General features: G+C 45.9%; 1 long non-coding RNA gene across 1 annotated transcript; it reads right to left on the bottom strand.

The window, feature by feature from the left end:
* Nucleotides 1-8,196: 8,196 nt before the first annotated feature.
* On the bottom strand, nt 8,197-19,915 carry LOC130273529 (uncharacterized). The gene is made up of 3 exons (XR_008844022.1): nt 19,807-19,915; nt 9,512-9,733; nt 8,197-8,576 (listed from the first exon to the last, which is right to left on the bottom strand). It is a non-coding gene; the product is annotated as an uncharacterized LOC130273529 (long non-coding RNA).
* Nucleotides 19,916-25,178: the final 5,263 nt, after the last annotated feature.

Below are 25,178 nucleotides of genomic sequence, written 5' to 3'. Positions count from 1 at the left end.
AAAAATAAATTTTTTGGGGGAAAACAAGCATTTTAGGTAAAAATTTTTTATTTTTTTTTTACATTTGCAAAAGTCGTGAAACACCTGTGGGGTATTAAGGTTCACTTTATCCCATGTTACATTCCCCGAGGGGTCTAGTTTCCAAAATGGTATGCCATGTGTTTTTTTTTTTTGCTGTTCTGGCACCATAAGGGCTTCCTAAAGGTAACATGCCCCCCAAAAACCATTTCAGAAAAACGTACTCTCCAAAATCCCCTTGTCGCTCCTTCGCTTCTGAGCCCTCTACTGCGCCCGCCGAACACTTTACATAGACATATGAGGTATGTCCTTACTCGAGAGAAATTGGGCTACAAATACAAGTAAAAATTTTGTCCTTTTACCCCTTGTAAAAATTCAAAAATTGGGTCTACAAGAACATGTGAGTGTAAAAAATGAAGATTGTGAATTTTCTCCTTCACTTTGCTGCTATTCGTGTGAAACACCTAAAGGGTTAAAACGCTGACTGAATGTCATTTTGAATACTTTGGGGGGTGTAGTTTTTATAATGGGGTAATTTATGGGGTATTTCTAATATGAAGACCCTTCAAATCCACTTCAAACCTGAACTGGTCCCTGAAAAATACTGAGTTTGAAAAGCCCTCTGGTGTCTTCCAAAAGTAAAAACACGTAAATTTTATGATGCAAACATAAAGTAGACATATTGTATATGTGAACCAAAAAAAATGTATTCGTAATATCCATTTTCCTTACAAGCAGAGAGCTTCAAAGTTAGAAAAATGCAAAATTTTCAAATTTTTCATCAAATTTACGGATTTTTCACCAAGAAAGGATGCAAGTATCGACAAAAATTTACCACTATGTTAAAGTAGAATATGTCACGAAAAAACAATCTCGGAATCAGAATGATAACTAAAAGCATTCCAGAGTTATTAATGTTTAAAGTGACAGTGGTCAGATGTGCAAAAAACGCTCCGGTCCTTAAGGCCAAAATGGGCTCCGTCCTGAAGGGGTTAATTGACTCCCCTCAGGACCCCCTCGGCGCTATGTCGGGATGTCTGCTGAAAGATCTCAGCAGGTATCCCAGTCCCGTACACCCTGAGTCCTTAAAGGGGTACTCCTCCCCTAGACATCTTATCCCCTATCCAAAGGATAGGGGATAAGATGTCAGATCGCCGCGGTGCCGCTGCTGGGGAGCCCCGGGATCTCCGCTGCGGCACTGCGCTATCATTACAGCACAGAGCGAATTCGCTCTGTGCGTAATGACGGGCAATACAGGGGACGAAGCCGCGTGACGTCATGGCTCCGCCCCTCGTGACATCACGGCCCGTCCCCTTAATGCAAGTCTATGGCAGGGGGCGTGATGACCGCCGCGCCCCCTCCCATAGACTTGTATTGAAAGGGGTGGGCCGTGATGTCACGAAGGGCGGAGCTGTGACATAACGATGCTCCGGCCCCTGTATTGCGCGTCATTACGTGCAGAGCGAACTGGCTCTGTGCTGTAATGATAGCGCAGTGCCGCAGCGGGGATCCCGGGGCTCCCCAGCAGCGGCGATCTGACATCTTATCCCCTATCCTTTGCATAGGGAATAAGATGTCTAGGGGCGGAGTACCCCTTTAACCCCTTAATGACGCAGGACGTATGTTTACGTCCTGCGCCGGCTCCCGCGATATGAAGCGGGATCGCGCCGCGATCCTGCATCATATCGCGTCGGTCCCGGCGCTCATCAACGGCGACTAATACCACACATCGCCGATCGCGGCGATGTGCGGTATTAACCCTTTAGAAGCGGCGGACAAAGCTGACCGCCGCTTCTAAAGTGAAACTGAAACTGATCGGCTGCTCAGTCGGGCTGTTCGGGACCGCCGCGGTGAAATCGCGGCGTCCCGAACAGCTGATCGGACACCGGGAGGGCCTTTACCTGCCTCCTCGGTGTCCGATCGACGAATGACTGCTCCGTGCCTAAGATCCAGGCAGGAGCAGTCAAGTGCCGATAATGCTGATCACAGGCGTGTTAATACACGCCAGTGATCAGCATAGGAGATCAGTGTGTGCAGTGTTATAGGTCCCTGTGGGACCTATAACACTGCAAAAAAAAAGTAAAAAAAAAGTGTTAATAAAGGTCATTTAACCCCTTCCCTAATAAAAGTTTGAATCACCCCCCTTTTCCCATAAAAAAAATAAAACAGTGTAAAAAAATAAATAAATAAACATATGTGGTATCGCCGCGTGAGTAAATGTCCGAACTATAAAAATATATCATTAATTAAACCGCACGGTCAATGGTGTACACGTAAAAAAATTCCAAAGTCCAAAAAAGCGTATTTTGGTCACTTTTTATACCATTAAAAAAATGAATAAAAAGTGATCAAAAAGTCCGATCAAAACAAAAATCCTACCGATAAAAACTTCAGATCACGGTGCAAAAAATGAGTCCTCATACCGCCCTGTACGTGGTAAAATTAAAAAGTTATAGGGGTCAGAAGATGACATTTTTAAATGTATAAATTTTCCTGCATGTAGTTATGATTTTTTCCAGAAGTGCGACAAAATCAAACCTATATAAGTAGGGTATCATTTTAACCGTATGGACCTACAGAATAATGATAAAGTGTAATTTTTACCGAAATATGCACTGCGTAGAAACGGAAGCCCCCAAAAGTGACAAAATGGCGTTTTTTTTTTCAATTTTGTCGCACAATTATTTTTTTTTCCGTTTTGCCGTGCATTTTTGGGTAAAATGACTAATGTCACTGCAAAGTAGAATTGGCGACGCAAAAAATAAGCCATAATATGGATTTTTAGGTGGAAAATTGAAAGGGTTATGATTTTTAAAAGGTAAGGAGGAAAAAACGAAAGTGCAAAAACAGAACCCTGAGTCCTTAAGGGGTTAAGGATCGGAGATGCAGGACATATGCATACGCCCTGCGTCCCCAAGAGGTTAAGGACGCTGTCTGTTTTTACCTAAATTAATTAATCTTTACCCAATTTTTTGAAAATTTCTGTCTTTTTTTTATTATTACTTTTATGGCATTCACTGTACAGTAAAAATTATTTTATTTTTATCATGTTGATCAGTACAATTATGACGATACCCAATTTATCTAGATTTTTATTTTATTTTTCCTTTTCTCCTTTTCCCCCTCTTTTTATTTTGCCATGTCCTGAAATTTTTTGTCCGACGCCGTTGTGTGGGGGTTTATTTTCTGCCGGATGAACTGTACTTTTTTTTAGTACCATTTTTCCTAAACATGCTACCTTTTGTATTCATGTTTTTTAGCTCTTTTTGTTGTTGTTTATTTTACAGTGTGATAAATAACATTATCATTTTATTCTACAAGTGATTATGAACATGGTGATGGGGATGGGGTGAAAATACATGGTTTTATTAGAAAAGGGACCTGGACCTCACAGGCTGCTGTACTAGGCAGACAGGAGGCCATCAGCTGGCCTCCTACTGCCATGGCAACCAATGAGACCCTGCAATCGCATCGCGGGATCGCCGTTGAACAGGAGGAGCCCCCTCCCCGTGTCAATCCCATAGATGCCGTGATCAGGACTGATCATGGCATCTATGGGGTTAATGCTGCCGAGACCAGCAAAGCTGTGTCCTGCCTGATTGACATCCAGGTCCCGTCTGCGATCTCCTGCAGCGCATTGCGCTGAGCAGGAGATCGCAAGGACGTATGCATACGTCCTGTGACTGGAAGGGGTTAATATAAAATCGCAGCAAGCCCATTTAATTCATTGTATTCTTGACTTTAGAACTGTAAAACCTGTCTGTGAATGAAATGATTATATTTACTGAATTTAGAACTCTTCTACAACATAAACCATATTCAGCTGAAAAGTAGTAGGTGTGAAAAATGCCTGTGTGTAGTAAGAAGCTTCACTTGTACCAGAAGCCGATGAGCCAGAATTGACTTTGGATCCAACTTCTGGAAGGAACATGTTTTACTATTTGATGAGTATAAAATATCTATTTTTAAGTAAAATATTTTAGAAAGTTCTTGGAATAGCTGGAAGGTATAAGCATATTGTTAAATCTTGTACACTATCACATTGGCTAACCGTTTCCTGCCTGTTTGGCTCTAGGATTATACCCCAAAGAAATATTCAGCCTAGCAGTGCAGAAAAGAATTGAACTGAATGGCCAGGCCACAAGAGAACTATTCAATGGGTAGGGAAGATGAAGTGACCAAACTCTCTTATTGTGTAAAACAAATCTTTTTTTTTTTATAAACAAATGTTTAAATGCTGTATACCGTGTATACTTGAGTATAAGTCGAGTCTTTCAGCACGTTTTTTCGTGCTGAAAATGTCCCTCTCGGCTTATACTCGAGTGAACTCTCCACCTGTCAATCCCTTCTCAGTGGTCTTCAACCTGCGGACCTCCAGATGTTGCAAAACTATAACTCCCAGCATGCCCGGACAGCCATCAGCAAGTGCTGGCTGCTCTCCTGAGGTGACTGATCTCCCTCCTGCACTACAATGGAGAATGATGCTGGTAGCTCTGCTCCTGCTTCCCTGACTGAATATTCCTTACTGTTTTCTGATTCTCCTGAGGTACCAACCGCCTCGCTGGTGCTTGCTGCAGCCCCCACCCCAGTGGTTTTCTCTGCCCCTGCCCTCCCCTTAGTTATGCTCCTGGGCAGAATGTTGCAGATGTTTCCATCCCTCCTGCTCCCCCAGGGAGTGCAAGAGGGAGTAGGGAGAGGTCCAATATTAGTGCCTGGTTATCTTCCCCTTCTTGGTCCACGAGGGGGCTCAGACATAGTGGCCACCATTCCATTGGTGGACATAGGAGGTGGTCCAGGAGGTGGTCCTCAAGAAGTTCCCGCTCGTCAAGACGGAGTTGACAATTCAGATCCTCATATTGGAGGTCACCTTCCACGTCTTCCAAGTCTTCCAGTGTCTCCAGGTCATCGCGCAGTGGTTCCTGTCACCGCCACAGAAGGTGGACTCAGGCCCGAGTCCAGCCAGTTATGAGTTCAGTTGCGGAACATGCTCCTGGCGGTGGAGTTAAAGTTCTTTCCATTGTGGTTCCCTCTGCTTCTTTGTCCGGAGTTGGTGAGTGTAACTATTTAGGTACTTGGGGGTGGGGTTGGGCCTTAGTTTAGCCTCGGCCCTTAGGGCTTTGGCTGATCAATTGGCATATCCGTCGCCTGTGTCTTTAACTAAACCAGCTCCTACCCCTCCACAGACCGCTGTACACAAGGAGGCATTCTTTTGTAGGGTTAGCTCATGGAGTTCCCATAAAGAGACAAAAGCTAAAATTCGAGATAACGGGTATGTGGACACAGAGATGTAATTTGTAGCTTCTGGGCCTCGATGCAAAATCTGCAACAGGGCCCCATGTGTTAATTATAATATTAGTCTCTTATGGGACAGATGAGTTTTTGGGCCCCATTAGGTACCAGGGCCTGCTACCCCTGCACCCCCCTATAGCTACGTTCCTGTGTGGACATCTGGTTGTTGATTTTGAAAGCACATGGTGGATAAGGAGCATAGGCTGAGTGATAGGCCTTATGAAAGAAAACCCAAGGTGGCCAAAACCATGTCCAACTGGCTACGGGCCTTTAATGTTTTAGGTTGCATTATGGGCCAGAGGCATCCGGAAAGCTGTTAGGAACTGTTAATTTATCAGGATATGATTTACTCCTCTTAATTGTCTCATTGCAGCACCGCTTTGTGGTGTTATGACGGGGAGTTACAGAGGCGTCTGTCTCTGCAACCTGATGGGGAGTTAAATGGGTACTCCGGTGGAAAACAATTTTTTTTTAAATCAGCTGGTGCCAGAAAGTTAAACAGATTTGTAAATTACTTCTATTAAAAAATCTTAATCCTTCCAGTACTTATCAGCTGCTGTATACTCCAGAGGAAGTTGAGTTGTTATTTTCTGTCTGACTCTGCTGACACCTCTGTCCACGTCAGGAACTGTATGGAGAAGGAGAGGTTTGCTATGGGGATTTGCTTGTACTCTAGACAGTTCCTGACACAGACAGAGGTATCAGCAGACAGAGGTCAGACAGAAAAGAACAACTCAACTTCCTCTGTAGTATACAGCAGCTGATAAGTACTGGAAGGATTAAGATTTTTTAATAGAAGTAATTTACAAATCTGTATAACTTTCTGGAGTCAGTTGATATGAGATTTTTTTTTTCCCCCCACAGGAGTACCCCTTTAAAGCAAGGATTCCTCTGTCAACTATGTGTCATTTGACAGGGCGGTTGAGCTCGTTAAACAGGCAGGCCGGCTTTCCGCCTCCTTCCGGTACACTCTAACTGCCATTATCTTCTAGAGTGTTTTTTCAAGGGGAGTTACTATTTTGATGCACGCCTTCTTATGAGTTGTTCGATGTCTTGCCACTACTTTAAGCTTTTCAGCTCTTTCTTGTAGTGGGGTGTTAGATATGTGACTGGTTAATCATCAGTCATGCATTATTTAGATGATTTCCTCTTTTTTGGTCCACCTTTATACCTTCATACTCCCTTTGCAGGACTTGTCACTTTTTGCTTTTTTATGGGGCGGTTTGGTGTCCCTTTGTCGGAGGACAAAACGGTCGAGCCGTGCATGACCTTGTCCTTCTTGGGTATCGAACTTAATACATTAGGAATGGTTTTCGGCTCAGAAGTTCAGAAGTTGCCTAGTTAGCTTGAGGGTTTCCTTACTTCTCGCAAAACCACTGTGCTGCTGATGCAGTCCCTGTTGGGCCTGCTGAACTTTGCTTTGCGGGTCATGTCCTTGGGCAGGGTTTTTTCTCGCAGGTTGTCACTGGCTACGAAAGGTGCTAAACGCCCAGACCATTACATCCTTGTCACCAGTGCCCTTAAGACTGGCACACTGGTTTGACAGGAATTTTTGTGATCAAACAATTGCCGCATATGGTTTCAAGCCCCGGTGGTTACCAACAGGAACTGGTGCTGTTCATAGATGTGGCTGATTTGGCCTGTTTTGGGGCTGTTCTTGGTCATTGATAGTGTACCAGCGGGTGGCCGGAGTTGTGGGTGACTTCGGGCCTGTGCAGGAATTTGGTTTTACTTAAACTGTTCCCTTATAGCAGCTGTCAAGATTTTGGGCCTTGACTTTAGCAATCGCCTTGTTTGTTTTTGGTCTGAGAATCTGCACATTGTTCAGGCCACAAATGGGCTCTCTAGCAGCTCCCCCATAGTTCAAAAATTATTGTGGCACCCAGTGCTTCACTGCTTTGAGGTTAAAGAGTACCTGTCATCAAACCATATTTTCTAAACTAACTCAGATTATATTCCCTAACTACTCCTAACACCCCTTCTGCCCTAAAAAAAAAATTCAGAGCTTTAAAAAGCTGTGTATCATACCTTTCCCCTTGATCACAGTGTGTGAGCTCCCGGAAGGAGAAAGTGGGCGTTCCCCAGCAGGGGCGACTTCACAGAAGCCTGCGAGAGCTGTTCCTTGCTATGCGCCACACGCACTTCCTGAGTTTGGACTTGTGCAAGTCCGAGTGGAGACCAAATTAACTGTTTGGGAACAGGACAGAGCCACCTAGTGGCCGTTTATTTAATCACATTAAAAACATATAAAGATTGAGAATTTTAACAGCAAGTAAATTGCAAAGTGTCTTATAATAACATAAGGAACAATATATTTAAAGTTTAGTTTGGTGACCGGTACTGTTTAATGTTTGGTTTAGGGCTCAATACGTTCCAAGTGTGAAGAACCAGCTTGCTGATTACTTTTCCTCGATTCCTTTTGCAGGTCTTCCGTCAACTTCTTCCTCAGGCAGATCCAGGGGGGCTCCCATGTCCTCCCATTCCATGGGACATAGTGGGGCAGGGCGTTGCTAGGTTTCCAAAAGATCTGGGGCAGGGGCAATGGGCGTGGATGAGAGCAGAGCAATAAAAAGAAGGGGCCAAGGGGGCGGCCACTCAATGTTGCATGACCATACATCATTTTTCTCCACGCATAGGGGCCAGAGGGATGGGTTAATCTTATTGGCTGCCAGCTGATGCTACTTCAAGCCAGGGAACACAAGCGCCAATAAGATGCATTACAGCCGTAGCACGGCCAAAGAGGCCACTCTATGTTCTAAGCTGAGGTGGGGTTCAGGTGACAGCAGCAGAGGGTTCAAATTTTTAACTGGTCCCCTACCTGGCGTGATGGACACCTGTGGTATAGAGCGTTGCAAAAAAATTATTTCAACTATAATAATCAAATATACCAATTGACAAGTAAAGGAAAAGCAATAAGGAGCTTTTAATTATGTGAAACTACAATGGCCATTATGATATAGGCAGTGATAAGAGAATTCTGGGATTTGTTGTTTCACTAAACATAACTGCAGAACATTCAAGTGACTTTAGCACTGATGGGTCACAATTAGGCAGAATACAGCATGATATTATAGACTCACAGGATGCGTCTACTCTGAGTCAATCAAAGGGGGCATCTTCTCTGAGTCAATAACAGGTGGCGTCTTCTCTGAGTCAATCACAGGGGGGGAGTCTTCTATGATCGGAGGAGTTCACTTTTCCTTTTCTTCTCTATCCGACCAAGACCATCATGATGACTTCTCCCAACCATGACTAGTCTTCCACAGAACCTGCCAGACAAATATTTAATGCTTCTTTCTCCAGCACAATGCCCACTATATACAAACCCCAATTTTTATTGCCCCACAGTAATAGTGCTAACATATCTCTGTGTCTCAGTATATAGTTATAGGCCCTTCTGTGCCCCATAGACATAATGCCACCAGCCATATATAGTATATGGCTGGAGGCGGCATGTCTGTGTAGTGCCTCCTGTCCTGACCACTGCTCCTCTGGTCCGGGGTCAGGACCTATTTAGCAGTAGGTCCCGAAATCAGAGGAGCAGTGATCAGAACATTGAAGGTGTCATGCTGGGAATTTACTGTCCTGGCCGCCCACAGACCCTCCTGCTTGGCTTAATGCCTTCAGAATGTACGCACGTCACTGTGATGTCACTGTGCATATCAATCCTATACTGTGATATCACTATGCATATTAACCCTGTTCTTTGATGTCACTGTGCATACATGTATTAACCCTGTACTGTGATGTCACTGTGCACAGGGTTAATATGCACATTGTTGCCACAGTACAGGGATAATATGCATATTGACATCACAGTACAGTGATATACACAGTGATGTCAGAGCCCAAGGTTAAAATTTACAGTGATCTCAAAGTCCACAACGATGTCACAGTACAATGTGTACTAGTAGCGTTATGTCACTGTACACATGGGGGGTGCATAGCAGGGTGTTAGTACAGAATGGCATAATAGAAGTAGGGCCAGGACACAACACACAGCATTTAGATTTTTATCAGAATAGTGAGTATAGCTCTGGAGTACAATACATGATATAACTCAGGGTCAGTACAGGATAAGTAATGTAACATATGTACACAGTGACCCCACCAGCAGAATAGTGAGTACAGTTATGGAGTATACTAAATGTTACTCCTGATCTTAAGTTACATCCTATAATTAATATAGTAACATCGGGTATACTCCAGCATTCTTGCTGATCCCTTTGTCCTCCTCGGCCTAGATAGTCGGTCGTCAAAGTCGGTTTCAGTATCCTCCACCACAGTGTTGCGATATATTGCCAGCCAGGGGTTCCACATGCCCTACATAAGGCACTGCCAGTTGCAGCTCCTAGGGACACATGCTGCCTGCTGCCATTGACCTGCCAGTCACCCCTACTGCATCAGCTATTGTTGCCACCTTTTCCTTTAAAAAAAAAAAAAAGCTTTATTTTAAATTGTACAGTAATAAAGTCCCCTCTGTAGCCGGTATTCCTCCAGTTCAGTCATAATGCCCTCTCTGTAGCCAGTAATATGCCCCCCTGTACAGTACAGATGGCATATTACTGGCTACAGAGGGCACATTATGACTGTACAGGGGAAACACTGGCTACAGAGGGGGCATTATAAATGTACAGGGGTCATAGGGGCACTGGATACATAGGTGGCATCATGACTGCACAGGGGGGCATAGTGGCTACATAGTGGCTATAGAGAGGGCATGCCCCCACTGTAGCCACTATCCCCTCCTGTACAGTCATTATGCCTTATTCCTAACTGTACAGTCATAATGCCCCCTCTGTAGCCACTATCCCCTCATGTACAGTAATTATGCCTTATGCCTAACTGTACAGTCATAATCTGTAGCCACTATGCCCCTCAAGTACAGTCATAATGCCCACTCTGTAGCACTAGCCACTATACCCCCTGTACAGTCATTATGCCCCCCCTTGTACAGTCATAATGCCCACACTGTAGCCACTATGCAGGGCCGGCATTAGGGAAGGGCATCCTGGGAAATTGCCCAGGGCCCCCATCCAAAAGGAGGCACCTGAAAAGCTTTAGAGCATTACTAATAATACTGCATTTTGCGCAACATCGCAGTAAAATTGCTGCATTTTTTACGTGATTTCGCGCAAAATGCAGTATTCGGGGCCTAACGCACTAACACTCCCCCCCCTGTCCTCAGTATTCTGGAGGAGCGCTGCTTGTGCTCCACTAACAGACATCACCACGCTCGGAGGAACACGGCAGCCTGCAGCCTCCTCTAATAGTAACCCCCCCTCATGTCCTCATCATACTTATTGAAGGAACACTGCTTGTGCTCCACTGGCCAGTGGCGGATCCCTCCCCCACCACCATATGTGTTGCACTGCTCGTGGGCCCCATTGATCGCTGCCAGGACTTTTTTTTTACTTTCTCATGTGCGGGGCCCCGCAGGGCTGCAGAGGCCAAGGACTGCTGGGAGCCCCTGCTGACGTGACCCTGGCGTAGAAGCCTCAGCCAACCCGATCTCCAGCAATTATCTCCTGCGGGTAAGGAGAGGGTTTGGGGATATGTATTGTATATGTGTGTGTATATGTATTATGTGTGCATGATAGATTTATGTGTATGTATGATCTGTGTATGTGTGTTAGATGTGTATGTATGAATGTATGTATGATGTGTGTATGTATCATAGATATGTGTGTATGAATGATGTGTGTATATGATAGATGTGTTTATCTGAATCATGTGTGTATTATAGATGTGCATATGTATGATAGATGTGCATGTGTATGATAGATGTGCGTGTGTACTACTTTTGTCCTGGACCCCAGTGTGTCCCCAAAATTTTACAACTGGACAGTGTGCAGTTATGGGGCTCCTGAGCAATCATGCCTCTCTGCCTCGAAAGAGTACTGCTTTCAGCGGCAGCGGTGTGCTCCTCTAAGGCAGACAGGCATGATCGCTGATGTCCTCTGCCTCATGACATCACAAACGCGTCACTGCCCATCCCCCACCAGTGTGTCACCCCAGTGGTATGCTAATCACATGTGGAGGGGGCTTGTTACAGTGTGTCACCCCAGTAGTAAGGAGATTACATGAGGAGGAGGTTTGTTACAGTGTGTCACCCCCAGTAGTAAGGAGATTATATGAGGAGGAGGTTTGTTACAGTGTGTCACCCCAGTAGTAAGGAGATCACATGAGGAGGAGGTTTGTTACAGTGTGTCACCCCAGTAGTAAGGAGATTACATGAGGAGGAGGTTTGTTACAGTGTGTCACCCCCAGTAGTAAGGAGATTATATGAGGAGGAGGTTTGTTACAGTGTGTCACCCCAGTAGTAAGGAGATCACATGAGGAGGAGGTTTGTTACAGTGTGTCACCCCAGTAGTAAGGAGATTACATGAGAAGGAGGTTTGCTACTGTGTGTCACCCCATTACTAAGGAGATTACATGAGGAGGAGGTTTGTTACAGTGTGTCACCCCAGTAGTAAGGAGATTACATGAGGAGGAGGTTTGTTACAGTGTGTCACCCCAGTAGTAAGGAGATTACATGAGGAGGTTTGTTACAGTGTGTCACCCCAGTAGTAAGGAGATTACATGAGGAGGAGGTTTGTTACAGTGTGTCACCCCCAGTAGTAAGGAGATTACATGAGGAGGTTTGTTACAGTGTGCCACCCCAGTAGTAAGGAGATTACATGAGGAGGGGGTTAGTTACAGTGTGTCCCCCCAGTAGTAAGGAGATTACATGAGGAGGAGGTTTGTTACAGTGTGTTACCCCCAGTAGTAAGGAGATTACATGAGGATGAGGTTTGTTACAGTGTGTCACCCCCAGTAGTAAGGAGATTACATGAGGAGGAGGTTTGTTACAGTGTGTCCCCCCAGTAGTAAGGAGATTACATGAGGAGGAGGTTTGTTACAGTGTGTCACCCCCAGTAGCAAGGAGATTACATGATGAGGAGGTTTGTTATAGTGTGTCAGCCCCAGTAGTAAGGATATTATATGAGGAGGAGGTTTGTTACAGTGTGTCACCCCATTAGTAAGGAGATTACATGAGGAGGAGGTTTGTTACAGTGTGTCCCCCCAGTAGTAAGGAGATTACATGAGGAGGAGGTTTGTTACAGTGTGTCACCCCAGTAGTAAGGTGATTACATGAGGAGGAGGTTTGTTACAGTGTTACAATGTGTCACCCCAGTAGTAAGGAGATTACATGAGGAGGTTTGTTACAGTGTGTCACCCCAGTAGTAAGGAGATTTCATGAGGAGGAGGTTTGTTACAGTGTATCACCCCAGTAGTAAGGAGATTACATGAAAAGGAGGTTTGTTACAGTGTGTCACCCCAGTAGTATGCTATTTACATGTGGAGGGTGGTTTTACAGTGTGTTAACCCCAATAGTAAGGTGGGGCTTGTCAAAGAGTGGAGTAAAGGGGCTGCAAAATTCGCTTTTGCCTAGGGTGGCAAAATAAAAGGGGTCCAATCAAAATTAAAGACGGGACTTCCGGTTCCGGCGCGCGTATGAGCGGTCGCACTTAGGTGAGCTCCGCGCCCGCCACCGCTACCAACTCTCCCTCACCGCTTCCATATCGCAGACACCGAGGGCAAAACTTGCGCCCCGGTGTCAGAATATATCAGCAGCACATGGAGAAGTTTCTCCGCCGGAGCGGAGACCCGGGACCTGACCCCCCAGCCTCCGGAGGCTCACAGCACATGGCGACCCAGAAAATGGCGGCGAGTCCTGAACAAGGCCAGAACTTACCACAGACTCAGGTCAGCGGGCAGACTGAGGGGCCGGTGTATATGGAGGAGCAGGCGTCCTTACCTGAACAGAGGGGAGCGGAGGGGGTCCCGTACACCGACATGGCTGCGGTTGTCGCCCGCATTCTCCTGCCGGAGATCAGAGCCTCAGTGGAGGCGGCCATATCCAGCACTGTGCAGCAGTTGCAGAAGGAGGTCACAGCACATGCCTCACAGCTCACAGAGCTAGAGCAGAGAGTGAGCCGCTTGGAGGACGAGGTCGGTGCCAGTAATGCAACAGTAAGATCACTTACCAGATCTAATATTGCCCTTAAAGAGAAAGTTGAGGACTTAGAAAATCGCTCCAGGAGGAGCAACCTGCGGATTGTGGGACTACCTGAATCCATTATGCCCAATCAGTTGTCTCAACTCTGTGCCAGGGAACTACCAGAAGCTCTTGGGCTGCCGGGGCCCTGTATTGTTGAAAGGGCTCACAGAATTGGCCCTCCGCTGCATTTGTCTGGGCAGTCCCCTATGGAGGAACCGAAACCCCGCCAAGTCATTGTCAAATACCTTAATTATGCCGACAAAGAGGTGATTCTCCGTACCTTCAAGAAAGCGCAGTCTCCATTGCTGATCAGGGGTATCAAGGTACTCTTATTCGGGGACTATTCCATGGAGGTAGCGAAGCGGCGTAAAGCCTTTTCTGCGGTTTGCTCGTCCCTGGTACAACAACAAGTTCGTTTTATTCTCCAGTATCCTGCGAAACTTAAGATTTTTTTCCCCAATGGAAACTCGGAGACTTTCTCTTCGCCAGAAGCTGTTGCTGCGAAGCTGGCATCCCTAAAGCTGCAAGACGGCAGTCCACGCACCCATCAGAAGAGGCGCAGGACGGACAAGGAAAACAGTGTTCCTGATCCACCGACCTGATCTCCTTCATAGTTCTGTCATTTTGCTAAAAGTTTTTTTCCTCAGTGATGTACCATTGCATTGCTAGCTACTTAACAGTACATCAGGTTTATATTTTTTATGGCTCTTAAGAGGAGAGACTGGCCCCGAAGGGAGTTAGCGAGGTCATGGGACTCTTTCTGTTCCAGTTCAACCCATGAACGCTGGGAGTTATTATTCCACTACTGTTTCACATATATACTGCCGTTATATGTTATTCATGGGATAGACCTCACATTCACATCAAGGTTCTATTGTGTATATAGCGCTAATTATCATTTTGCAGTAGTCACTTTCATTATTGCAACCAGGAATGTTATACTATTATCTAACAGAATGCATTTCTAATGTATACAGTTGTCATGCTCTGATATGAGGTACTCCTGCTCGAGTTTATGTATGTGCCAGATGGAGACCTGCTATCCCATATATCACCAGGGCGATTATGTGTTTTTGCTCAGTTGGGTTAGTTGGTCTGTGGGGGGGGGAGGGGGGAGGGTACGGGTTCTATTACACCTGCATAAGGTGGTAGCGGGGGTGGGGAGGGAGAGGCGGGGAACTTCAGGTTCGGGAGCGGCTGTGGGATAGGGAGGTTTAGTGCGCCTCCTTTGATACGCGGAAGAAGTGAAGTCCAGAGAGGGGTGGTAGCACTATGAAGAGGGGGGTGGGATTTGAGTGTACTATTGCGTTGTTACATAAGTTTCTACTAGTTTTGTTTTATGTTTGTTTTCTGTCTGTTCGTCCCCTTGTGTCTCGTCTGCTGTGCTTTCCTCCTATCTTTCTCTCTCTGCTTCTACTGCTAGTCTCTCTCTCGGCCTCTGGGCGTCTCTGCCCCACCCGCTCCGCACGGTCAATATCTGATACCATACCACATGACAAATTGTACCCAGTATGAAATTGGTGTCCTGGAATGTAAAGGGACTTAGGTCCCCAGCGAAGCGCCGGATGATCCTGAAGCACCTTAAGAAGCTGGATGTTGATATAGCATTACTACAGGAAACGCATCTAGCTGAGAATGATTTCATGCGCATGAGACAAATGTGGGTGGGCGAGGTTATGGGGTCTCCCGCTGATAACGGGAAAGCCGGGGTCTTACTGCTTATCCATAAGAGGTTGCAGCATAGTACACAGTCGCAGGAGGCGGACGAACAGGGTCGTCTTCTTAGAGTTGTGATAGACACGCCTGCTGGTGTTCTGACTATTTACAATGTGTATGGCCCTAATGCTTCTAATACGTCTTTCTTTTCCTCCCTTGAATCGCAACTGTTGCAGGATGACTCTCCCAACATCTTGGTTGGTGGGGATTTAAACGCGGTGGTGTCTACGAGTGAAGATAGGAGGCGTACTCGCTGCCCACATCCTGATGGCGCCAGAGAGGTACACACATTGCGTGACATGATTGCTTCCACGGCTGTGACAGATGTCTGGAGATATTTTAACCCGATGGGCAGGGAATTCACACATTTTTCACATTCACAACAAGCATGGTCCCGTATAGATTACTTTTTAATATCTCAGAGGTTGCTGGCTAGGGTAGACGACGTCAGTATAGAAGACATAGTGGTGTCAGATCATGCCCCAGTGTGTATGACGTTATTGGAGGTCACTCCTAAGGGCTCAGATATTTTATGGCGCTTCCCGGGTTCCCTGGCGGCAGATACGGATTTTCGAGACAGTTTAAGGGGGTGGTGGATGGAGTATACAGCGACCAATGCCGATTCGCTGGATAGGCCATCGCTATATTGGGATGCTGCCAAGGCGGTCATCAGGGGCAGGATCATAGCTTATGTGTCGGCAAGGAAGAAGAAATGCAGGGCAAGTTACGCAGAACACTCCCTTAGATTGCGAGCGGCTTACAATGAGTTTCTTCGGTCCCCCTCTCAGCTTACTAAGGACTCTTGGTTAGCAGCTAAACAGTCTTTTGAGGCTAGCATGGAGGCATGGGATATTCTTCATAGGAATCAGAAGACGGTGGACTTTTTTAAGTTTGGGAATAAGTCCGGGAAGATGTTAGCGAGATTGGCCAGGCCACATAGACAGGGCGAATATATAAAATCACTGGTGGACGGAGAGGGACAACACCAGACGGGACCCAAGGAGATAAATTCTGTCCTCCAGCGATTTTATGCGGACTTATATGCCAGGGAGGATACCGATAATGAGGGCGGACGTAGATTCTTGACAGGCTTACAGTTGCCTACCTTGTCCCCTGAGGATAATGAAATGATTAACTCGCCCATCACCCGGGAGGAGGTGGTTGCTTGTATTAAAAGTCTGAAAAGTGGCAGGGCCCCAGGACCCGATGGTTTTGGCAGCGAATTCTATAAGGTGTTGGTGGAGGACACTGCTGAACCTTTGACTTCCTTATTTAATGCTATTTTAGGGGGAGATCCCATTATTCCATCTAGCAATACTGCATATATAAAGGTCCTTTACAAGTCGGGCAAGCCCCCAGAGAACCCAGGCTCATACAGACCCATTTCTTTAATCAACCAAGACCTTAAACTGTTGGCAAAGATAATGGCGGACCGTCTGGCTGGGTTCTTGCCCTCCTTGTTAGGCCCACATCAAACTGGCTTTGTCAAGGGCCGTTCGGGGGTGGCAAATATCAGATCAGTCCTGGCTGCATTGGAGATTACTCATAGGAGAGGATATTGTCCAGACCCGCCCGGTCTCCTTGCCATAGACGCCGAAAAGGCATTTGATAATGTCAGCTGGGCGTGGCTGGACAGTGTTCTTGATAAATTTGGGTTTAGTGGGCCATTCAGGACCTTCTTGTCTTCTTTATATGCTAACCCAAGGGCCCGAATCTACACACCAGGTTTTTTATCTGATAATGTCAGGTTAGAGAAGGGGACTCGACAGGGGTGTCCCTTGTCACCCCTTTTGTTTGATTTGGCCCTGGAACCATTGGCAGTCTACCTCATGCAGTCTACGGTCTATACGGGTATCGGGGTAGGAGATCAAGAGATGAAATTAGCGTGCTTCGCTGATGATATGCTATTATTTATGGGGTCCCCCAATTCTCAGCTAGGGAGGGTCCTGGATCTTTTGCGCGAGTTTGGCCGATACTCTGGCTATAAGATTAACGCGTCCAAATGCCAGTTGTTGTATCTGGGAACGGGCGATCATAAATCCACGAGCGATTTGGGGGTGGAGGTGGCGCATAACTACATCACATACTTAGGAGTTAGGGTAGGTAATAACCCGTCTTCCCTGTATAAACTAAATTATATGCCACTCTTTAGACGGATAGAGCAGGAACTAATTAGATGGCAGTCCCTGCCGCTGACCCTCTTCGGCAGAGCTCATCTCCTTAAGATGGTAAGCTTCGGGAGATTGCTCTATCCCCTACAAATGGTACCCCTGTTACTTAAACATGTAGACGTATCCAGGTTGCAGTCAGCCTTTACTAAATTTCTTTGGAGGGGGAAAAGACCGCGCATAGCTTTCAGAAAATTGTGCCTACCACTTCATGAAGGAGGTATCCAGTTGCCCGATCTGCGCTTATACAATCTAGCGGCATTGTTACGTCACTCCAGAGACTGGCTGCTGGGTACCTCTTGGTTCTCTAACATGAGAATTGAACGGGCCTTGGCGGCCCCTTGGGATCTTAGCGCTCTGCTACATGTGCCATACACAGCCCTCCCGAACCCAATTAAGACAAATCTCCTCCTCAAAGACACTGTCGCGGCGTGGAAGGCGATCAGAAAAATATATGGCCTTCCCTACATTATGTCCAGCCTGTTGCCTCTCTGGGACTCACCTTCATTCCCTCAGGGTGTGGGCAGGGGCGCTTTTCAGGTATGGAGAACTAGAGGTATCTTGCTTGTGGATCAATTGTTTTCTGGAGATGGAGGAGGGGTGCTCGCATGGGAGGACCTGAAACATAGTTTTAATCTCCCACATGGACATTACCTGCAGTATTTACAGGTGCGCTCCTATGTGACCAACCTTCCCAGGAGTGAGGTATATTTATCCAGAGAAGCGGTTTTCCGTACTTTGCTGAATTTACACTCGGGCAGACTTTCTCTGTCAACATTGTACCTCGCACTCAAACAGGCCTCCTTACATGCTCTGGCCAATTCCTTGTTCACAGCATGGGAGGAGGAGCTCGGCATCACTGATGCACGACACAAATTACTGGCAGGCTTGACGCAAGTGAGGAAGGCTGTCATAAATGAGTCCTGGAGGGAGATGCATTTCCGCATTTTACATAGGGCCACATATGCCTTCAACCTTTCCTATAGTGATGCCCCTGCACATTATCTCAGAAGTTGCCCCAAATGTGGCCTGGCCAAGGCCTCTCTCCTGCATGCTCTTTGGGAGTGTTCATTTTTGACAAAGTTGTGGGAAGACGTAAGGGCTTATATTGCGAGGGTCTGGGATGTGGATATTCCTCTCACCCCCTTAGCTATGATATTTCATTATGTGCCTCTTTCCTCCCAAGAAGCCTCCGGGGGCCCGATAATGGCAATTAGAGGGGTTCACCTTATGTTATTGGCCACAGTGAAAAGTCTATTGAGACAATGGTTGCAGAAGGATCCTCCGACGCTTACGCAGGTAATTGAAATCATGAAAACCTTACTGTTTATTGATAGATTAGATACACTGAGGGATACGGAAAAGAGAGCAGGCAAATTTTTCAAAACTTGGCGATTGTTCATGGAGGATGCATACGCACCCAGTGAGTTACCTGATCTGATGAAGGAGTTTGTAGACTCCTCATGGTATTGCAGAGCAAGCATCAGTGGCTCGCTGGGTGGTCTTAAAGTTACATAGTAGGTGGAGGGGCGGGGCGGACATGCTGAGAGATTTTTCTTCTTCTCCTCTATCTTTTCTTTTCTTCTTTACCTTCTTTTTCACTACTTCTTTCCTACCTATTTTTCTCTAGGTAGCTGATCTGTGTTCACCATGGGATCTTATTTCTATCTTCTCCTGTGGTGTGTGTCTATAGTATTGTTTGTTGTAGTCTAGATGGTACAAGAGTTCTGCAGATCTCGGCTGGACTGAGTGGGGAGACTCTTGGGGTTGGTTAGTTCGCGGAGCAGCGACTAATATCCTGTGTAGACATGATTTGCGGTGTTATTGTATTAGTACAGGATAAGTTTATCCCGTGGGACTGGGGCGTTATGCTACTGCCTAGTTGACGACACCAGCCTATCGTGCTCACGAATAGATACCGCTGGGCTTCTCATAACTCGAGGAAAATAAGGCTTAGTTCCACGAGTCATGTATGTAGGTACATTGTAGGATATAGTGACATGCATTTCTATGTCTGACTATGTGTTACACGTAGTGTGTGATAGATACTGATGTGTTCCGATGTGTACTGCTCTGCTCTGCTCAGGGAATTTGATGTATTGTTTGTACATTTTTCTGATGTTTCTATGAAAACTTTAATAAAACATTGTTTAAAAAAAAAAAAAAAAAAAAATTAAAGACGGTGCCACTATGCCCCCCTGTACAGTCATTATGCCCCTCTTGTACAGTCATAATGCCCACTCTGTAGCCCCTATGCCCCTGTCCAATCATAAAGCTAGCCTGATATCATATGCCCTCTCTACTCATAAGGACCCCTCTTTATACTGTAACATGCCCCCTCATAGCCAGACACCAGAATAAAACTATCCCCATCATAAAGTAGATGGACCTTCAGCTGTTGCAAAACTACAACTCCCAGCATGGAGGCACCCTGGATATCATGCTGGAATTGTAGTTTTGCAACAGCTGGAGGTCCATTCCTTTTCTGTGTAGATCAGTGTTTCTTAGTCATTATGCCTCTAGCTGGGAGTTGTAGTTCAGCACCCTGGTGAACATTATTTACACAGGTACCTGCCTGCACACTCCATGACTCCTCCAGGGCATCTTCAGAGGCTCTTCATGCTCCACTGCTGAACACTGCTGCCATGCCCCGCCTCCTCTCTGCCTCCCTGCAGGTCACATGATGAGCAGTCATGTGATATGGTCTGCTCTCTTCTCAGCACTGCAGGAAACAGCTGTACAGAAGGTACAGTGGTCCCTCAAGTTACAACATTAATTGGTTCCAGGACGACCATTGTATGTTGAAACCATAACTCTATGGAAACCTGGTAATTGGTTCTGAAGCCACCAAAATGTCATCCAAAAATAGGAAAAAGTGAGGATTAAAGAAAAATAAGTAGATAACTAATATGGACAACGCAAGCCCTTACATCTACAAGTAAGAAAGATCTGCTGGGAGCTGTAAATCACTGTCTTTGTAGAGGACAGGAGCCTCTTCAGGGTCCTATACAGTACACACAGTGTCCTAAAAAAGTAACATGCAGCCGCCCTCACCTGGAGCAGCTATCCCTGGCAAACATAAAGAGTAGTACAGGACATGTAGTTCCTCCCTGTACTGTAGGGGGCACTACCAGACAGCCAGTCAGTGCATACACCTCAGGAATAAAAGGGTCTTACCAGTGAATGCCCATTCTGATTGGTCAGTTCTTCCAGCCTTTGACACGTTTCGCAGATCTGTACTGTCTGTACATTGTATGTTGAGTCTGGTTTAAGTTACAATGGTCCACAAAAGACCATTGTATGTTTAATCTATTGTATGTTGAGGCCATTGTAAGTTGAGGGATCACTGTACAGGGATTTGTACAGGTTGGGAATATAGATGAGCGAATTTTAGGAAAAAAAATTGATTCGATCCAAATAAATTCTCGGCAATTTTTTATTAGTAATGTATTTTAATAATGTGTTTAACCCCTTAACGACGCAGGACGTATATTTACGTCCTGCGCCGGCTTCCGCGATATGAAGCGGGATCGCGCCGCGATCCTGCATCATATCGCGTCAGTCCCGGCGCTCATCAACGGCCGGGACCCGCGGCTAATACCACACATCGCCGATCGCGGCGATGTGCGGTATTAACCCTTTAGAAGCGGCGGTCAAAGCTAACCGCCGCTTTTAAAGTGAAAGTGACCCGGCTGCTCAGTTGGGCTGTTCGGGACCGCCGCGATCAAATCGCGGCATCCCGAACAGCTTACAGGACACCGGGAGGGCCCTTACCTGCCTCCTTGGTGTCCGATCGGCGAATGACTGCTCCGTGCCTGAGATCCAGGCAGGAGCAGTCAAGCGCCGATAACACTGATCACAGGCGTGTTAATACACGCCTGTGATCTGTGTAAAAGATCAGTGTGTGCAGTGTTATAGGTCCCTATGGGACCTATAACACTGCAAAAAAAGTAAAAAAAAAGTGTTAATAAAGGTCATTTAACCCCTTCCCTAATAAAAGTTTGAATCACCCCCTTTTCCCATAAAAAAATAAAACAGTGTAAAAAAAAAATAAAATAAACATATGTGGTATCGCCACGTGCGTAAATGTCCGAACTATAAAAATATATAATTAATTAAACCGCACGGTCAATGGCGTACGCGCAAAAAAAATTCCAAAGTCAAAAAAGCGCATTTTTGGTCACTTTTTATTCCATTAAAAAATGAATAAAAAGTGATCAAAAAGTCCGATCAAAACAAAAATCATACCGATAAAAACTTCAGATCACGGCGCAAAAAATGAGTCCTCATACCGCCCTGTACGTGGAAAAATAAAAAAGTTATAGGGGTCAGAAGATGACATTTTTAAACGTAGAAATTTTCCTGCATGTAGTTATGATTTTTTCCAGAAGTACGACAAAATCAAACCTATATAAGTAGGGTATCATTTTAACCGTATGGACCTACAGAATAATAATAAGGTGTCATTTTTACTGAAATATGCACTGCGTAGAAACGGAAGCCCCCAAAAGTTACAAAATGGCGTTTATTCTTCGATTTTGTCGCACAATGATTTTTTTTTCCGTTTCTCCGTGCATTTTTGGGTAAAATGACTAATGTCGCTGCAAAGTAGAATTGGCGACGCAAAAAATAAGCCATAATATGGATTTTTAGGTGGAAAATTTAAAGGGTTATGATTTTTAAAAGGTAAGGAGGAAAAAACGAAAGTGCAAAAACTGAAAAATCCTGAGTCCTTAAGGGGTTAATAAAGTGTGTTTCCCTTTTTTCTCTATTTTTGATTTTTTTTTTACTACTACTCCCAGCATGGAAAAGACTGTTCCATGATGGGAAAAGTAGTACCTGTGCTAATAGACAGATCGCCCCAGGTGTCACTCCTGTCACCAACTGCAATTGTCCTGTATAATGTATAGATGCAGGCGGCTTTCTCGCATCTAGATAGGACGATTGCATCAGGTGTCAGGAGTGATACCTGCTGTGATCTGTCCTCAACTGCAGGTACAACTGCTCCCAACATGTACCACAGTGTTCCCCAACCCCCAGGCCACGGACCGGTACAGGTCCGTGGATCAAACGGTATCGGGCCGCTCGAGTAAATTTAAATAATTTCATTGTGGCGGCCGAGGCGCAGAGGATTGCGCCCCCCCGAGCCCGCCCATTGTGTGACAATAGCGAATGAAAATTCGCTATTGTTACACTGATCCTCCTCCTAGCCAATCAGGGAGTGGGTGCTGCTGTCCTGTTCTCCCGATCACATCATTGCGTCCTATGGAGGAGCATGTGACACACACGTCACTCCTCCTCCCCTACGCCCAGCATAACGCTGCGGAGGAAGCAGAGTGACGTGTATGTCACATGCTCCTCCAAAGGACGCCATGATGGGGCAGTGGAGCGGCAACACCCGAGGACAACCACAAGTGGTGAGCTGTCTACAAGAGGAGGTGGGGGGGGGGCTGCTGTCTATAAACTGTGGACCTCCAGATGCTTTAAAACTACAACTCCCAGCATGCTGGGAGTTGTAGTTTTGCAACAGCTGGAGGTCCACAGTTTGGAGACTACTGATCTAGCAGCAGAGTGAGCGCTGTCTATAAGGGGGGCCCTGCTGTCTATAGAAGTGGGGGGGCTGCTGTCTATATAAGGGGGGCCTGCTGTCTATATACATGGGGGGGGGGCTGCTGTCTATATAAGTGGGGGGCCTGCTGTCTATATAAGGGGGGCCTGCTGTCTATATAAGTGGGGGGCTGTTGTCTATATAAGTGGGGGGGGCCTGCTGTCTATATAAGGGGGGGCTGCTGTCTATATAAGTGGGAGGGCTGCTGTCTATATAAGGAAGGGGGGCTGCTGTCTATATAAGGGGGGCTGCTGTCTATATAAGGAAAGGGGGGGCTGCTGTCTATATAAGGAAGGGGGGCTGCTGTCTATATAAGGGGGGCTGCTGTCTATATAAGGAAGGGGGGCTGCTGTCTATATAAGGAAGGGGGGGCTGCTGTCTATATAAGGAAGGGGGGGCTGCTGTCCATATAAGGGGGGCTGCTGTCTATATAAGGAAAGGGGGGCCTGCTGTCTATATAAGGAGGGGGCTGCTGTCTATATAAGGGGGGCCTTTTGTCTATAAGCGGGCCACGGAAAAATTACCAAACGTTTACCGGTCCGCGGCAATAAAAAGGTTGGGGAGCACTGATGTAGCACACTTTGCTCCATGCTGGGAGCTGTAGTACCTGCATTAATAGACGGATCGCAGCGAGTGTCACTTCTGACACCCAATGCGATTGTCCTGTATAATGTATAGATGCGAGCGGCTGGCCGCTCTTCTCTGGTCGCACTGTAGTATGAGTATATGCCGTATATATACCTATTATTCATATTTCCCGCAGAGAGCTGTGATTGGTTCCAGCCATCTGGCCAATCACAGCTCTCTGCGGGAAATATTAATTAGTGATGTGAATTCTATTCACATCACTGGCCGGCCGGAGTATAGTGCAGAGATGTGAGCGCAGGAGAAAGCCGCTCCATCTCTGCAATAGATAGGATGATCGCATTGGGTGTCAGGAGTGATACTTGCTGTTATCTGTCTATTAGTACAGGTACTACAGCTCCCATCATAGAACAGAGTCTGTGCCATGCTGGGAATGGTAGTACTACCAAAAAAATTTAAAAAAAAATGGAAAAAGAAAAGTGAAACACACATACACTTTATTAACCCCTTAAGGACTGAGACCTTTTTCACCTTAAGGACCAGAGCATTTTTTGAACATCTGACCACTGTCACTTTAAACATTAATAACTCTGGAATGCTTTTACTTATCATTCTGATTCCGAGATTGTTTTTTCGTGACATGTTCTACTTTAACATAGTGGTAAAATTTTGTGGTAACTTGCATCCTTTCTTGGTGAAAAATCCCCAAATTTGATGAAAAAAATGAAAATTTTGCATTTTTCTAACTTTGAAGCTCTCTGCTTGTAAGGAAAATGGATATTCAAAATAAATATTTTTTTATTCACATATACAATATGTCTACTTTATGTTTGCATCATAAAATTAATGAGTTTTTACTTTTGGAAGACACCAGAGGGCTTCAAAGTTCAGCAGCAATTTTGACATTTTTCACAAAATTTTCAAACTCACTATTTTTCAGTGACCAGTTCAGTTTTGAAGTGGATTTGAAGGGTCTTCATATTAGAAATACCCCACAAATGACCCCATTATAAAAACTGCACCCCCTAAAGTATTCAAAATGACCTAGTAAGTGTTTTAAACCTTTATGAGGGGCATTTACTAAGGGGTGTAGTCATTTCCTTCTGACTATTTTTGGCGCAAAATTGTCGCAATTGCGCCTACCCTATTTTTTGTGCGACTTTCTCTAGCAAGAGCTAGAAAGTAAAAAAAAAAAATTCCTGCTTAATTTACGCAAGTTTTCATTTTTTACTTGCAGTGGTCAGGTATTTATTAACTGAGACAGTCGCAGTTGTGCAATAAACTGTCGCAACGGCCATAAAAATTGACTAAATTTACTCCAGCTCCAACATGGAGCAGGAAAAGCTACTGCCGCCCGGGCTCCGACATACTTTCTCCCCGCTACCCTCACTGCGCTACCGGGACACTGCAGTGATTTACATCCCCCCCCCCCCTCTCACCTGCCAGCGCCACACAACTCCCATCTGTCTGCTGTTGCAAGACTACAAGTCCCAGCATGCCCTTACAGTGAGGACACGCTGGGAGTTGTAGTCTGGTAGCAGCGGGAGCTGAGCGGCGCGGGCGGGAGACAAGGGGGGGATATCAGTGTCCCCATAAGTGAGGGTAGCGGGGAGGCAGTATGAGGAGCCCGGGCGGCTGCACTGTAATGTCAGCCCGGGCTCCTGTCCTGACAGCCAAAGGCTTTGGCTGTCAGGGCATGCTGGGTGTTGTAGTTTTGCAACAGCTGGAGGGCCACAGTTTGCAGACCCCT

The sequence above is a fragment of the Hyla sarda genome, chromosome 5 (assembly GCF_029499605.1).
Source record: "Hyla sarda isolate aHylSar1 chromosome 5, aHylSar1.hap1, whole genome shotgun sequence".
NCBI classification, from domain to species: domain Eukaryota; kingdom Metazoa; phylum Chordata; class Amphibia; order Anura; family Hylidae; genus Hyla; species Hyla sarda.
The sequence above is the reverse complement of the archived record's forward strand: the minus strand, read 5'-3'. Positions and strand labels throughout refer to the sequence as shown.